The sequence below is a fragment of the Lissotriton vulgaris genome, chromosome 7 (genome assembly GCF_964263255.1).
Source record: "Lissotriton vulgaris chromosome 7, aLisVul1.2, whole genome shotgun sequence".
Classification (NCBI taxonomy): Eukaryota; Metazoa; Chordata; class Amphibia; order Caudata; family Salamandridae; genus Lissotriton; species Lissotriton vulgaris.
In genome coordinates this window covers 1,514,449,557-1,514,462,634 of record NC_141695.1, presented here as the reverse complement: position 1 = coordinate 1,514,462,634, position 13,078 = coordinate 1,514,449,557, and the positions used below count along the sequence as shown (strand labels likewise).

General features: G+C 46.3%; 1 protein-coding gene across 1 annotated transcript in view; it reads left to right on the top strand.

Annotated features, from left to right (window-relative positions):
* The window catches only part of LOC147705907 (uncharacterized), a 287,761-nt gene that overhangs the window by 229,016 nt on the left and 45,667 nt on the right, over positions 1–13,078 (top strand). The gene's annotated exons all lie outside the window — the stretch shown is intronic.

The following is a 13,078-nucleotide window of genomic DNA, read 5'->3' as shown; positions in this document are numbered from 1 at the left end:
GTCATTAGCGAGCGAAAGCACTAACTAATGGCCCTGCACTTGACGTGCCTGGAGTCAAAGAGGCCAACCGCCCTCTGCCCTTTGTTATGCTGCAGGAAGGCTCTGCGCTCTGGGAAGGGCAGAGAAGGAAAACAAACTCTGTCTCTCCACCTTTATGCCCAGAGAAAGGCAAGGACTGTGTCAACTCCTCCTGGTCTGCCTCTGGCAGCTGTCCTCCTCCCCTCTCTCTCTCCCTTTATTCCTCTGTCTCGCTCCTTACGTCCTGATTTCAACAGACAGCTCTTGTACTCTCTCTTGCCTCTCCTTTTCTTTATTTGTTTCCCTGTGAAATGGATCCAAAAAAGGTGGAACACTGGCTGGAAATGTCCTCATTTTCTGACCGTTTTCTATTCAAAAGAAAAACCTTAGGTCTGAGAGAAAAAATAATTAAATACTTAAATAAAGCAAAACAGAGTGGTCAGCACACAGGTCAGATTGTTATTTACACCCACACACATTAGCGCCACTTTACAGAGTTTGCCAGTGAAAGCACTACTTTCTTTTTATCTTCTTTATTTGAACAACATTGTTTTCCCAGAGTGTGGAAGTGCACCATTCCTAAAGGGACTGCAATACGTGGTTGATGGGTGGAGTGGAAACGTTTAATATGATCGTTTTCAACTGTTTTAATTATTTTAGATTATAAAATGCGGCTCTGTGTTCAGGGATGTGGTCTTTTTTAAACCAAACTGCTTACATTTTGAAAGGATATAAGCAATGGACATTGAAACGGGTCCCTTCATGGTCCTCTAACCATGTCCTGAACTTTTCAGGCAAAATGTCTTACTGATTTCTGAATAATGAGTTTTACAAAGTTACGGTAACAATGTTGTTACTGATTACAGTTCACATGCTTTGCCTATTTTTGTATTCCCTATGAGTGTTTGCTTTTTCCAGGGTGTTATTCATTTTGTTTCAGGCAGCATTTTGCTGTTGTCTAGTGCATAATTTGAATTTAGTCGCAGCACAATTGAGTTGTATTCACAGTTCAGAGAGGGGTTATTTGTATTCAGAATAGAATGGCGCACAACATGTAGTGGTTGAGTGGTCACAAGAAAGTAGTAATGGTTGGTGCTGCTTGTGCAGAGAGAACCCTAAAACTCTGCAACCAAAGGGTGTGGAACTACCCTTATGTAAAAAGCAACAGCCAGTCAAGCGCACACAACAGTTGTAATGGTGTAGTTGATTATAGTAAAGCGATCAAGGATAAGATCAAAGACACGATGTTCTTTCTGTCTTAGTTTTTTTAAATTGGTGAGTGGTTGGGCCTCCTGTCCAGGAGAGACCAACAAACATAAAAGAACCAGCCGACACGTGTTTCGTCAATAAGGGCAGTTAACCCAATGACTCTTCAGGGCTGGAGATAATACAAAAGGAGGGGGTTTGTGATACATAACAATAAGATTGCGAAAGAATAATCACAATTTGGAACTACAAAGGAGAGGGGAACCTAGTGTGAGTGGAAACCTGGAGAAGAAGGTGTGTGGAGAAACATACTTGAAGTGACTGTAAGGTTCGTGGATAGAGAACACCTAAAGTGCGAACAGAACTATTTAGTGCCCTCATAGTGAGTGGTGACTTAATATGTGAAAGCACGGCTAAAAACAGTGTGCTGAAGCACTTGCAAATTGGAGGACAAGGAGCAACACTGTAGGGAAGAAACATAAGAAGCTGAGGTATACATAACTATTGTACAGTCATTCTGTATGTTGTACCTGTAACGGATTATCATAAGAGACCAAAGAAATGCTACATTGAAAAGTGGGTGAAGTGAAGTGACAAACCAGTGAACAAAAACAATTGCTGATTGACTCAAATGACATGTCCTAGAGTATAAAGTATAATGTCGGTTCTGCTTGTTATTAAGAACAATCATCGTGGCCTGCACCCAAGAGGAAAAGGCAAGGGCAGAAAATGCATTTCTATATTATGCGATTTGTCCGTGTTCGGAAACAAAACATGTAGGGTAGGTGTTTCTGCCTGTTAACGTGTCCACATAGGGGGAGGAGAAAAGGATGAGTGAGACCGAATCATTACTAATATTGGTAGGGGATCATTGGAGGTCCAACAGAGAGAATATCACAATACGTTGATGTTTTCCTAAACCCGATTGTCAGCAATTTGCTCTCGTTTTATACAAGACACCAAACACATCTTGGGCATTCTCACAGACATGGAGTGTCAACCGGACTTAATCTTAGCCACCCTCGATGTGGTCTCTCTCTACACCTCCATCAATCCTACCATTGGTCTCAGCAAAATAAACAAATTCCTCGCCAACAGACCAATTACTCTATGGGAACATACAAAAATGCTCATGTCCATGATGAACATCATACCGACATACTTTATACTCTAGGACATGTCATTTGAGTCAATCAGCAATTGTTTTTGTTCACTGGTTTGTCACTTCACTTCACCCACTTTTCAATGTAGCATTTCTTTTGTCTCTTATGATAATCCGTTACAGGTACAACATACAGAATGACTGTACAATAGTTATGTATACCTCAGCTTCTTATGTTTCTTCCCTACAGTGTTGCTCCTTGTCCTCCAATTTGCAAGTGCTTCAGCACACTGTTTTTAGCCGTGCTTTCACATATTAAGTCACCACTCACTATGAGGGCACTAAATTGTTCTGTTCGCACTTTAGGTGTTCTCTATCCACAAACCTTACAGTCACTTCAAGTATGTTTCTCCACACACCTTCTTCTCCAGGTTTCCACTCACACTAGGTTCCCCTCTCCTTTGTAGTTCCAAATTGTGATTGTTATTTCGCAATCTTATTGTTATGCATCACAAACCCCCTCCTTTTGTATTATCTCCAGCCCTGAAGAGTCATTGGGCTAACTGCCCTTATTGACAAAACACGTGTCTGCTGGTTCTTTTATGTTCGTTGGTCTCTCCTGGACAGGATGCCCAACCACTCACCAATTAAAAAAACTTAGACGGAAAGAACATCGTGTCTTTGATCTTATCCTTGATCGCTTTACTATAATCAACTACACCATTTCAACTGTTGTGTGCGCTTGACTGGCTGTTACAATTGAGTTGTAGCTGAAGGCAGTGCGAGTTTCTCTCAGTGGGGCAGTATGGTGTTCAGTGTGGAAGAGGATGTGGCACTCTGGCCAGAGATGCTTAATTTGGAACTGGAGAACCATGTTCAGCCTTCAAGACCAGTCCACCAGACCACACTCCGACAGAGCTCATTCTCATGCTACACCTTAGAAGGCCCAATAGACCTTAAAAGCCCTGGTGTCTTAGCACCCGCATGTGGACCCTAAAGGTGGCAAGTGTAAGTTAACCTTGAAGGCATGTCCACCACAATCCATACTGCAGTTCACCTCCAGTCTTGCGAGCAGGCATACAAAGAAGCACACCCTAGATCATCAGTGACTTTGTCACTGAGGTCACAAGACCCTTGAGGCCAGTCCACCTCACCCATTGGTACCTCTATTGGCCTTTTTCAGCAGTAGTAGTGCAACTTACCAGGGGTTGGCATTGTAGGATTTGCATGCACACCAAACTTAGGGGGTGATTATAATGGCGGTGAGACCTCCACATCGCCATGTCAGTGGCGGTCCCACCACCGTCAGTGACTGCATCACCGCCCGCCATATTACAATGGTGGGTGGTCCCCGGCGGTCAGAAAGACCAACCACCACACACCTGATGGGCTCCTTGAGCCCGCCAGTGCGGCGGAGGGGCTCTTGGTTCCTACAATGCTGGTGGCGCCTACCAGGCACCGCACTAGGGATTACGATGTCCCTTACCCGTCAGCCTAGCCATGGCGGTTTACCCGCCATGTAAAAGCTGGCGGAAAGAGACATTTGAGGCCCATAGCAGACCCCTTTCCCCCCAGCCCCCAGACATGGGACCTACATATCACTGGACCATGTGGTAGGCACCCCATTGTGCCTGCCACGTAGTGCAGTGATATATGTAACATGACGCTTTTTAGGTTTTGCCTACGCAGAGCGCATGTGCTGCGTAGGAAAAAGACCTATAGCCATCTCTACACTTTTGCAGGCAAAAACATGCACGCGTTGCATTGCTTCCAATGGCAACGCGTGCACTTTGGCGATTGTTGCGGGAGCGAGCCGCAGCACCATATGTTAGTAATTATTGCGCTTTGCTGATGACTCCCGCAAGGGAAACCTGCGCAGCCCCCTCCCCCTGTTCCCGGTCGAGGCGCGCATGCTTGTTTACTTTAAACGCGAGGCACGCACGCACTTGTTTCACTTGCACTGAATACCGTGAAAGGTCAGTTTCACTCCTCTCCTGCAGCCTACAGAAAGAGTTAAGTGAAATGGCTCCTAATCTTTTTATCCCTGTCCCCACCACTCTGCTATGGAGTAATACTCTAGCATGTCCAGAAATGAAAGGTTGGGGTCTCAGACCGGTCAACTCGTGGAGGGAGAAGAAAATCCATTAAGGACCAGTTCCTTCAAGCTGGCGAGTAGGTGGGTCCGGTCTTTCAGCGGTGTTTAGGCAGCGGAATGTGAGCTCCAGACTGGATATCCCTTTTTCTGTGTGAATGTGGACAGGTAAATTGAGGGTTTGTCTGAGGTTACTTAAGGGAGGCTATTCCGTCACATGCCGTCACAAAAGGCTTATGGCACGGCGGAGAGGAGAGGAGAGGGAGATTGATTGATTGACTGATTTCGTTCGGCAGGGCTCCCGTGTCAAGGCGCAAGCCATGATACATGGCTTTTGAGTGTCCGACTCTCTCAGTTCCTGGCAGTGCCAGCTGGGAGAGAGCTTGTTTTCTCTCGGGCTCTATTTCCTTGTCAGGTGAGTGGCTTCTTGCTGCGTGATGAGCTCCCGCTCGCACGTCAAAAAACGCACAGCAGTTAAAGGGTTTGCTTCACGCTCTCTGGAATATTCCAGCAGCAGAACATAAATCAGCATGGATAGTCCGGAAAAAAGTGATTTATGATGAGGAGGGCTTTGTTCAGTGCTCAATAAACATATTTCAAGTGTTAAAAGTTCGCTGCCAAGGTATGTTCCTTACTTAGCTGGTTTTTATATCACACAACACCCTTCCATGATGAAAAGATGAGCATTGCGCATTTAGAGAATGGCTCTGGCCACCAATAGCCCTTTCACGCTCTTTCTCCTCCTAACCCGTACATTGCTGTGGGTAGGTAACCAAGAGACAGTTTGGTTTGATTCGGACAGGCTGGGTTTCCTTAGAGCAGTGTGCTAGCCTCCAGATGTAGCTGTTCCATAGTGTTCAGACTCCCAGCATGGTGATTTTAGATTGGTTGGAAGTGTAGTTCCTGTTCTTTGCTGCAGTAAGCCAGGGTGCTATGGAATTCTTCCTGCCTCACTAGAGGGACTTAGGAGCATTTGGTCCTGCTATGTTGAAACTAAACCACCTGTGGTGTAGGCCATCGGGATTCTTGGAGTCTGCTTGTGGCGTTCCTGAGCAGTGTGGGCCATCTGCGGTCCTTGGATTGTTTTGACCTTCCAGATTATCAGGATCAGTTTCTGTCCTCCATCTTGTTATAGTCATTTTCCTGCACTAGATCTACGTACAGAAGGACTGCTATTGGAACTGTTGCTACTATGGTCACCTTAGCGTTTCCCCATACCCTGTCTCCCAGACCCCATCTTCAGGTGTTTTCACACCTGAAGATGATATACACTGGAAAAACCAAAGGAAATGATGGACGGAGCGTTGACAATACAAGCACTCATCCCCAGTCAACTGATCTGGGTTTAATCCATCACCGTTCTTTAGCCCACTCTGCCACCCCAGTTCTGCCATGGCCATATGCAAATCAGTCTGACCCTGTGCCTCATGGGAACAGTCCAGCCCTAACTGCCAAGCCATGCCTTCCCTGGACCGGAAACAAGCTACTGAGGACCGGTTTCTGGCATTTCAGCCGTCTTCAGCCCGGCTTGCTTGAATCCAGTGGCAAAGTGAGTAAGGGACTCACGGCTTGGCAGTTCGGGCTCGACTGTTCCCATGAGGCACAGGGTCAGACTGATTTGCATATGGCCATATGGCCATGTCTGAACTGGGGTGGCAGAGTGGGCTAAAGAAAGGGGATGGATTAAACCCAGATCAGTTGACTGGGGGTGAGTGCTTGTATTGCCAACGCTCCGTCCATAATTTCCTTTGGTTTTTCTTTGTTCGCCATAAGTTGGCAGGGTATGCTCAGAAGTGAGTCCCTTGCTCACTTTGCCACTGGATTCAAGCAAGCCGGGCTGAAGACGGCTGAAATGCCAGAAACCGGTCCTCGGTAGCTTGTTTCCGGTCCAGGGAAGGCATGGCTTGGCAGTTCGGGCTGGACTGTTCCCATGAGGCACAGGGTCAGACTGATTTGCACATGGCCATGTCTGAACTGGGGTGGCAGAGTGGGCTACAGAACGGTGATGGATTAAACCCAGATCAGTTGACTGGGGGTGAGTGCTTGTATTGTCAACGCTCCGTCCATCATTTCCTTTGGTTTTTCTTTGTTTGCCATAGGTTGGCAGGGTATGCTCAGACGTGAGTCCCCTGCTCACTTTGCCACTGGATTCAAGCAAGCCGGGCTGAAGACGGCTGAAATGCCAGAAACCGGTCCTCTGTAGCTTGTTTCCGGTCCAGGGAAGGCATGGCTTGGCAGTTCGGGCTGGACTGTTCCATGAGGCACAGAGTCAGACTGATTTGCATATGGCCATGTCTGAACTGGGGTGGCAGAGTGGGCTAAAGAACGGTGATGAATTCAACCCAGATCAGTTGACTGGGGGAGAGTGCTTGTATTGTCAACGCTCTGTCCATCATTTCCTTTGGTTTTTCGATGATATACACTGGTCCAGCTTGCATGGCGTTTAATACATTATTGGATATCCTGGAGCTAACATCTCCCTTAGAAAGAGGATGGTGTTGATTTTGCTGATGTCTAGATGCACTTGGGGTGGATAGATGAGGTCCATGGGGTGGAAGCCTTCTGTGGTCCCAACAGTGGTGTCATTGCATTGCTAGGTGTGTTGGATATTCACACTATTTGTGGGTGCATTTTTCTTTCCCAAGTCATCTTTATATGCAGGAGGACGGTCCGATGTTGGTTTACAATGACTGGATCCATGCCAAAGTTTCCTAATAGTCACTGACAATGCACACAATTTCCATCTAGATCAATTTTATACACATGTTTTATAAGCAACTGTCCCAAAAATCTGTCATGGATCGGACCCGCATGGATTAACACTGAGCACCCCTGACATAGAGTATTTATTTATTGTGCTGGGCTGTTGTGGCAGGTACCTGATGTGGAAGGAGGAGTGCACTAAGTGTGCATGTTCTACATGGATCCTGTGCCACTAGCGATGCCTGGATGGATAGCTTCCCTGTGCCACTATTGATGCCTGGATGGATAGCTTCTGCACCAGGGTGCGTATTTAAAACCACATCTTTTGAAAATAGAGTTTGGAGTTTTCTTTTTCTGTATCACTCATGTGTTGGGAATCTGCATCATTTCGTGTTTTGCCGGTGAAAGGGGAGTATTTTGCAAGTTATGGCGATTGAGGGAGTTGACATCACTATTGGTACGGTATACTGTCATCATGCTATTTTCTCATGCTAACTTTAGTTTGTAGCAACCCATTTAAAAACCACAGTACTGTTTCACACTAGTGAAAAACTTTCTGTGTTGAGCTCATCGCCTCTTTTTGGCACGTGTTAAGGGCAGCAAGCGTAGCCAACATAGCTTTTTATTGAATACATAAACAGTCAGTTCATCTTAGTTTTTAACAATTTTAGCCACAGCATCTTCCTAAACGTTTTATTTCACTGAACTGAGAGCAAAGGAATGTTGTTGATATATTTACTGAGTTTTATCAGGTTAGCTTCCCTGAAAAGGCCAAGGAGTGATTAAGGAAGCCTGTGTGCTTGCTTCATGCCTGTGCAGTCTGCCAAAGCATTGGCATAGCCAATAGGTCTCGCCTTTGGGACCTTATAAGTGTTTTACCATGCAACAGTTAATGTTGTTGCACCAAGAATATTGTGCTGCATAACTAAATACTTATAAGGTCCCAAAAGTGAGACCTATTGACTATGTAAATGCTTGTTTACATTGCGGCGGGTGATGCAGCCAGCAGCACCTGCTGCAATGTAAAAGATAGGCGCTGGGAACACCGTAGTGGCAATCGCACTATAATGCCTATCAAGGGGCCGCCACCTTGAAGGCCAGCGGTCCCATTCCCCGATTTAATGGCGGACAGACTGAAGTCTGTCTGCCATCGTAATCAGCCCCTAAGTTTGCAAGCTTCTTGGTCTCTGCTTCATGCACAAACACTTTTAACATGTGCAGCCTGCTTTAGGGCCACTAGAGTTATGCAGCAATGGAGGCCAAAATTATGCTGCAGTGTTGACTAAATTATGCAACAATAAAAAGTCTCCAGCGTAATGCGGTACATTTTATGATACTTTAGTATTTTGACCTATTTATGCATACTAACAGCCTCTGTGAAGCTTTTGCCTCATTATTACCTGTGCAACATACAAATGCAGCAGTGGGAAAGGTGACCAATCAACCTTTCCAAAGGGCCCTACACTTCACAGCAACATAAGTCACATTTCTTTTAGTAATTTTTGATCCATTTGAGCTACAAAATTGTTTTGGGTGAAATTGTTCGTTTATGCAGCAGATGATGTATTAGGCGGCAAATATGATACAGCCATAGTTAAGTGGAAAACATTTTTCCTCTTAACTTAATTTTGCCCCAACATTGTAGTAGATCAATTTGTAAGTTCCCTAAACCCAAAAGTCGAGTTTGGGCACAATTTGCATTTTAAAAGCAGTCCTACAACACAGGGCTACTTTTAAACTGACCTCTGGCTTCAGCAGTGCACACATGCAAGCACAGAAAGGGCTGCTGGCCTCTGAACTGCCATGCCCTATTATATTCTAGAGATGTAAAGGTAGTTCTAATCCCCCTGCCCTATTATGTACTAGGGCCTTATAGGAGAGGTCATGCCAATCATAGGGGTACACTAACCCATAGTGCACCCTAGTGTATGAAGGTGTTTTCACTGTATTTTTAAGTGTCTTTCAGAATAGCACTGGCCCTGGGCCTGTTTAGGCAGAGGCCAGGGTCATTGAGAGTCCGGTACCACCAGTACCAGTCAACAAAAAGGTGGGGAGTGCCCAGGGCACAGGGTGGCTTTGCAACACTAGAGAAGGACAAACTCAGAATTTAAAACAGAACATCATGGTTGGGGGGGTGGGGAGTTCTGTTTGATAATCAGAATTGATTTCAATCCTAATGAACCCATTTTCCAACATTAGGATAAGGAAATAATAACCTTCTAATCTATACCTTAAAGTTTGCATGTAGCTCTTTGATGACGGTTAACAGCTCACTGTTCAATGTTAGGATTTTAACTTATAAACTGCAAATACCAAAAGAATCTCTCAGACAAAAGCAGTAGCTCACTGACCTATTTACATGATATGGATTTTGTGATCTGCATGGTACACGTTCTTTGCAGCAGGCATATTGCCCCACTGTGACTACCTTACCATGAATCAAAACTTCCACTAGACAAACCTCCGATCTCTCTCAATAAAGAACATTAATCATAGAAGTTATCCTCACATTTTTATTGTTGTCCGAAAATTGTTGGGAGACCAGGAATACAGCAGCAGGTACTTTTTAAACCATAATGCATTTGCAAACACGACGCCCCACCTTAAGTCAGTGACCTTTGTTTGCTTGGTGCATGAAGATGCAAGATTCATATTCATGTTTTTTTAACATTTGGTCTGATTACTATATGAATGTAAATAACAGTAAAGCATAATGCAAGCTGTGACTACATGCCTGCTTTTCTCAATATTTCACTTCGAAAGTATGTGACTGTATTTGTTTAACAGGCGGTGATTTGTATAGGGTGACTGGAAAGTTCACAAGGTTGTATCTGTCCCCCCAGAATTTGAGTGTCTTTTACGCCCCTGCTAATACGCTTATCTGAACTCAGCTTGTACACACCTCACTCAAATTCTGGGGGGGGACAGGGATAAAAAGATTAGGAGCAATTTCACTTAACTCTTTCTGCAGGCCGCAGGAGAGGAGTGAAACTGACCTTTCACGGCCTTCAGTGCAAGTGAAACAAGCGCGCGTGTGCCTCACGTTTAAAGTAAACAAGCATGCGTGCCTCGACAGGTAGCAGGGGGAGGGGACTGTGCAGGTTTTCCTTGTGAGAGCCAGCAGCAAAGCGTAATAATTATTAACATATGGCGCTGCTGCTCGCTCCCGCAGCGGAATCCCCAAACGTGCACGCGTTGCCATAGGAAGCAATGCAACACGTGCATGTTTTTGCCTGCAAAAGTGTAGCAATGGCTATAGGTCTTTTTCCTATGCAGCGCATGAGTGCTGCGTAGGCGAGACCTAAAAAGGGACATGTTACATATATCACTGCACTACGTGGCAGGCACAATCGGGTGCCTACCACATGGTGCAGTGATATGTAGGTCCCATGTCTGGGGGCTCGGGGGGGAAAGGGGCCTGCTATGGGCCTCAAATGTCTCTCTTTCCGCCAGCTTTTACAAAACCGCCATGGCTAGGCTGGCGGGTAAGGGACATCGTAATCCCTAGTGCGATGCCTGGTAGGCACCACCAGCAATGTAGGAACCAAGAGCCCCTCCACCCCACTGGCGGACACAAGGAGCCAATCAGGTGTGTGGCGGTTGGTCTTTCTGACCGCCAGGGGACCACCCGCCATTGTAATATGGTGGGCAGTGATGCAGTCACAGACGGCAGTGGGACCGTCCCCGACGGGGCGATGTGGAGGTCTCACTGCCATTATAATCACCCCCTAAGTTTGGTGTGCATGCAAATCCTACATTGCCATCCCCTGATAAGTTGCACTACTACTGCTGAAAAAGGCCAATGGAGGTACCAATGGGTGAGGTGCACTGGCCTCAAGGGTCTTGTGACCTCAGTGACAAAGTCACTGTTGATCTAGGGTGTGCTTCTTTGTATGCCTGCTTGCAAGACTGGAGGTGAACTGCAGTATGGATTGTGGTGGACATGCCTTCAAGGTTAACTTACACTTGCCACCTTTAGGGTCCACCTGCGGGTGCTAAGACACCAGGGCTTCTAAGGTCTATCGGGCCTTCTGAGGTATAGCATCGGAATGAGCTCTGTCAGGAGTGTGGTCTGGTGGACTGGTCATGAAGGCTGAACATGGTTCTCCAGTTCCAAATTCAGCATCTCTGGCCAGAGTGCCACATCCTCTTCCACACTGAAAACCATACTGCCCCACTGAGAGAAAGTCCCACTGCCTTCAGCTACTACTCAATTGTGCTGCGACTAAATTCAAATTGTGCACTAGACAACAGCAAAATGCTGCCTGAAAAAAAATGAAACACTCTGGAAAAAGCAAACACTCCTCGGAATACAAGAATAAGCAAGGCATATAAACTGTAATCAGTAACAACATTGTTACCTTAACTTTTTAAAACTCATTATTCAGAAATCAGTAAGTAATTTTGCCTGAAAAGTATAGGACATGGTTAGAGGACCATTAAGGGACCCGTTTCAATGTCCATTGCTTATATCCTTTCAAAATGTAAGCAGTTTGGTTTAAAAAAGACCACATCCCTGAACACAGAGCCGCGTTTTATAATCTAAAATAATTAAAACAGTTGAAAACGATCATATTAAACGTTTACACTCCACCCATCAACCAGGCATTGCAGTCCATTTAGGAATGGTGCACTTCCCCACCCTGGGAAAACGATGTTGTTCAAAGAAAGAAGATAAAAAGAATAGCGCTTTCACTGGCAAACTCTGTAAAGTGGCGCTAATGTGTGTGGGTGTATATAACAATCTGGCCTGTCTGCCGACCACTCTGTAATGCTTTATTTAGGTATTTAATTATTTTTTTCTCTCTGGCCTAAGGTTTTTCTTTTGGATAGAAAACGGTCAGAAAATGAGGACATTTCCAGCCAAAGCGTTCCACCTTTTTTGGTTCCATTTCACAGGGAAACAAATATAGAAAAGGAGAGGCAAGAGAGAGTACAAGAGCTGTCTCTTGAAATCAGGACGCATGGAGGAGCAAGACAGAGACAGAAAGAGATGGAGGAATAAAGGGAGAGAGAGGGGAGGAGGACAGCTGCCAGAGGCAGACCAGGAGAAGTTGACACTGTTCTTGCCTTCTCTGAGCTTGAAGGAAGAGAGACGGAGGTTTTTTTTCTTCTCTGCCCTTCCCAGAGCGCAGAGCCTTCCTTAAGCATAATAAAGGGCAGAGGGCGGGTGGCCTCTTTGACTCCAGGCAGGTCAAGTGCAGGCAGGGCCGGACTGGCCGTAGTGGGCACCGGGCAGTCCCCCGGTGCGCCGGGCCGGTTTTGGGCACCTGGGGGCCGTTTTTGTTACCGGGCCATTTTTGCAGCATAGCTGCAAAATCGGCCCTGCAACAAAATAGTCCGAAACCGGACCTGGCAAAGAGCTCGGCCGCACCCCCAACCCCTGGGAGGTGGCCCGACGAGCCCTTTGCCAGGGCCGGTTTTGGTTCCCAGTCCAGCCCTGAGTGCAGGGCCATTAGGTAGAGCTTTTGCGCGCTAATGGCCCTGTGAATAACAAAAGGGAGAGGGGTTAATTCTTTTGTCCCCTCGTCCCCCCTACCCATGTCCCCCGTGTCCCCTGCACTCCAAAACCTGGGGGGGGGGATATATCCCCCGCGTTCCCCACACTTCCTATGCCCATGCACGTGATCCCTAACTTGTGGCTCGAGTGAAGGCCGTTGGTGTCATTTGCCATGCGGCCTGCGTTAATGTACACTTTGCTACTGTCTGGATTCAGGCTGCATATGCGCACCTTGTCACGAATGACTGCATCGACAATGCTTGTGCACACCACAATAGTTCTGTTGCCTGTGCAGGACTATACGGTACCATTCTATGCAAAACCACATGTTGCTGTAGTGACCGTCCTCTTCTAGAGCTGAATCAAAATGTCACACTTGTGGGGCCAGTCTGCTTTCCCCACACCTGGTAATGCAGAGCCACTGAATGGCTCTAACAATGGCTGGGTCCTCTGGTCC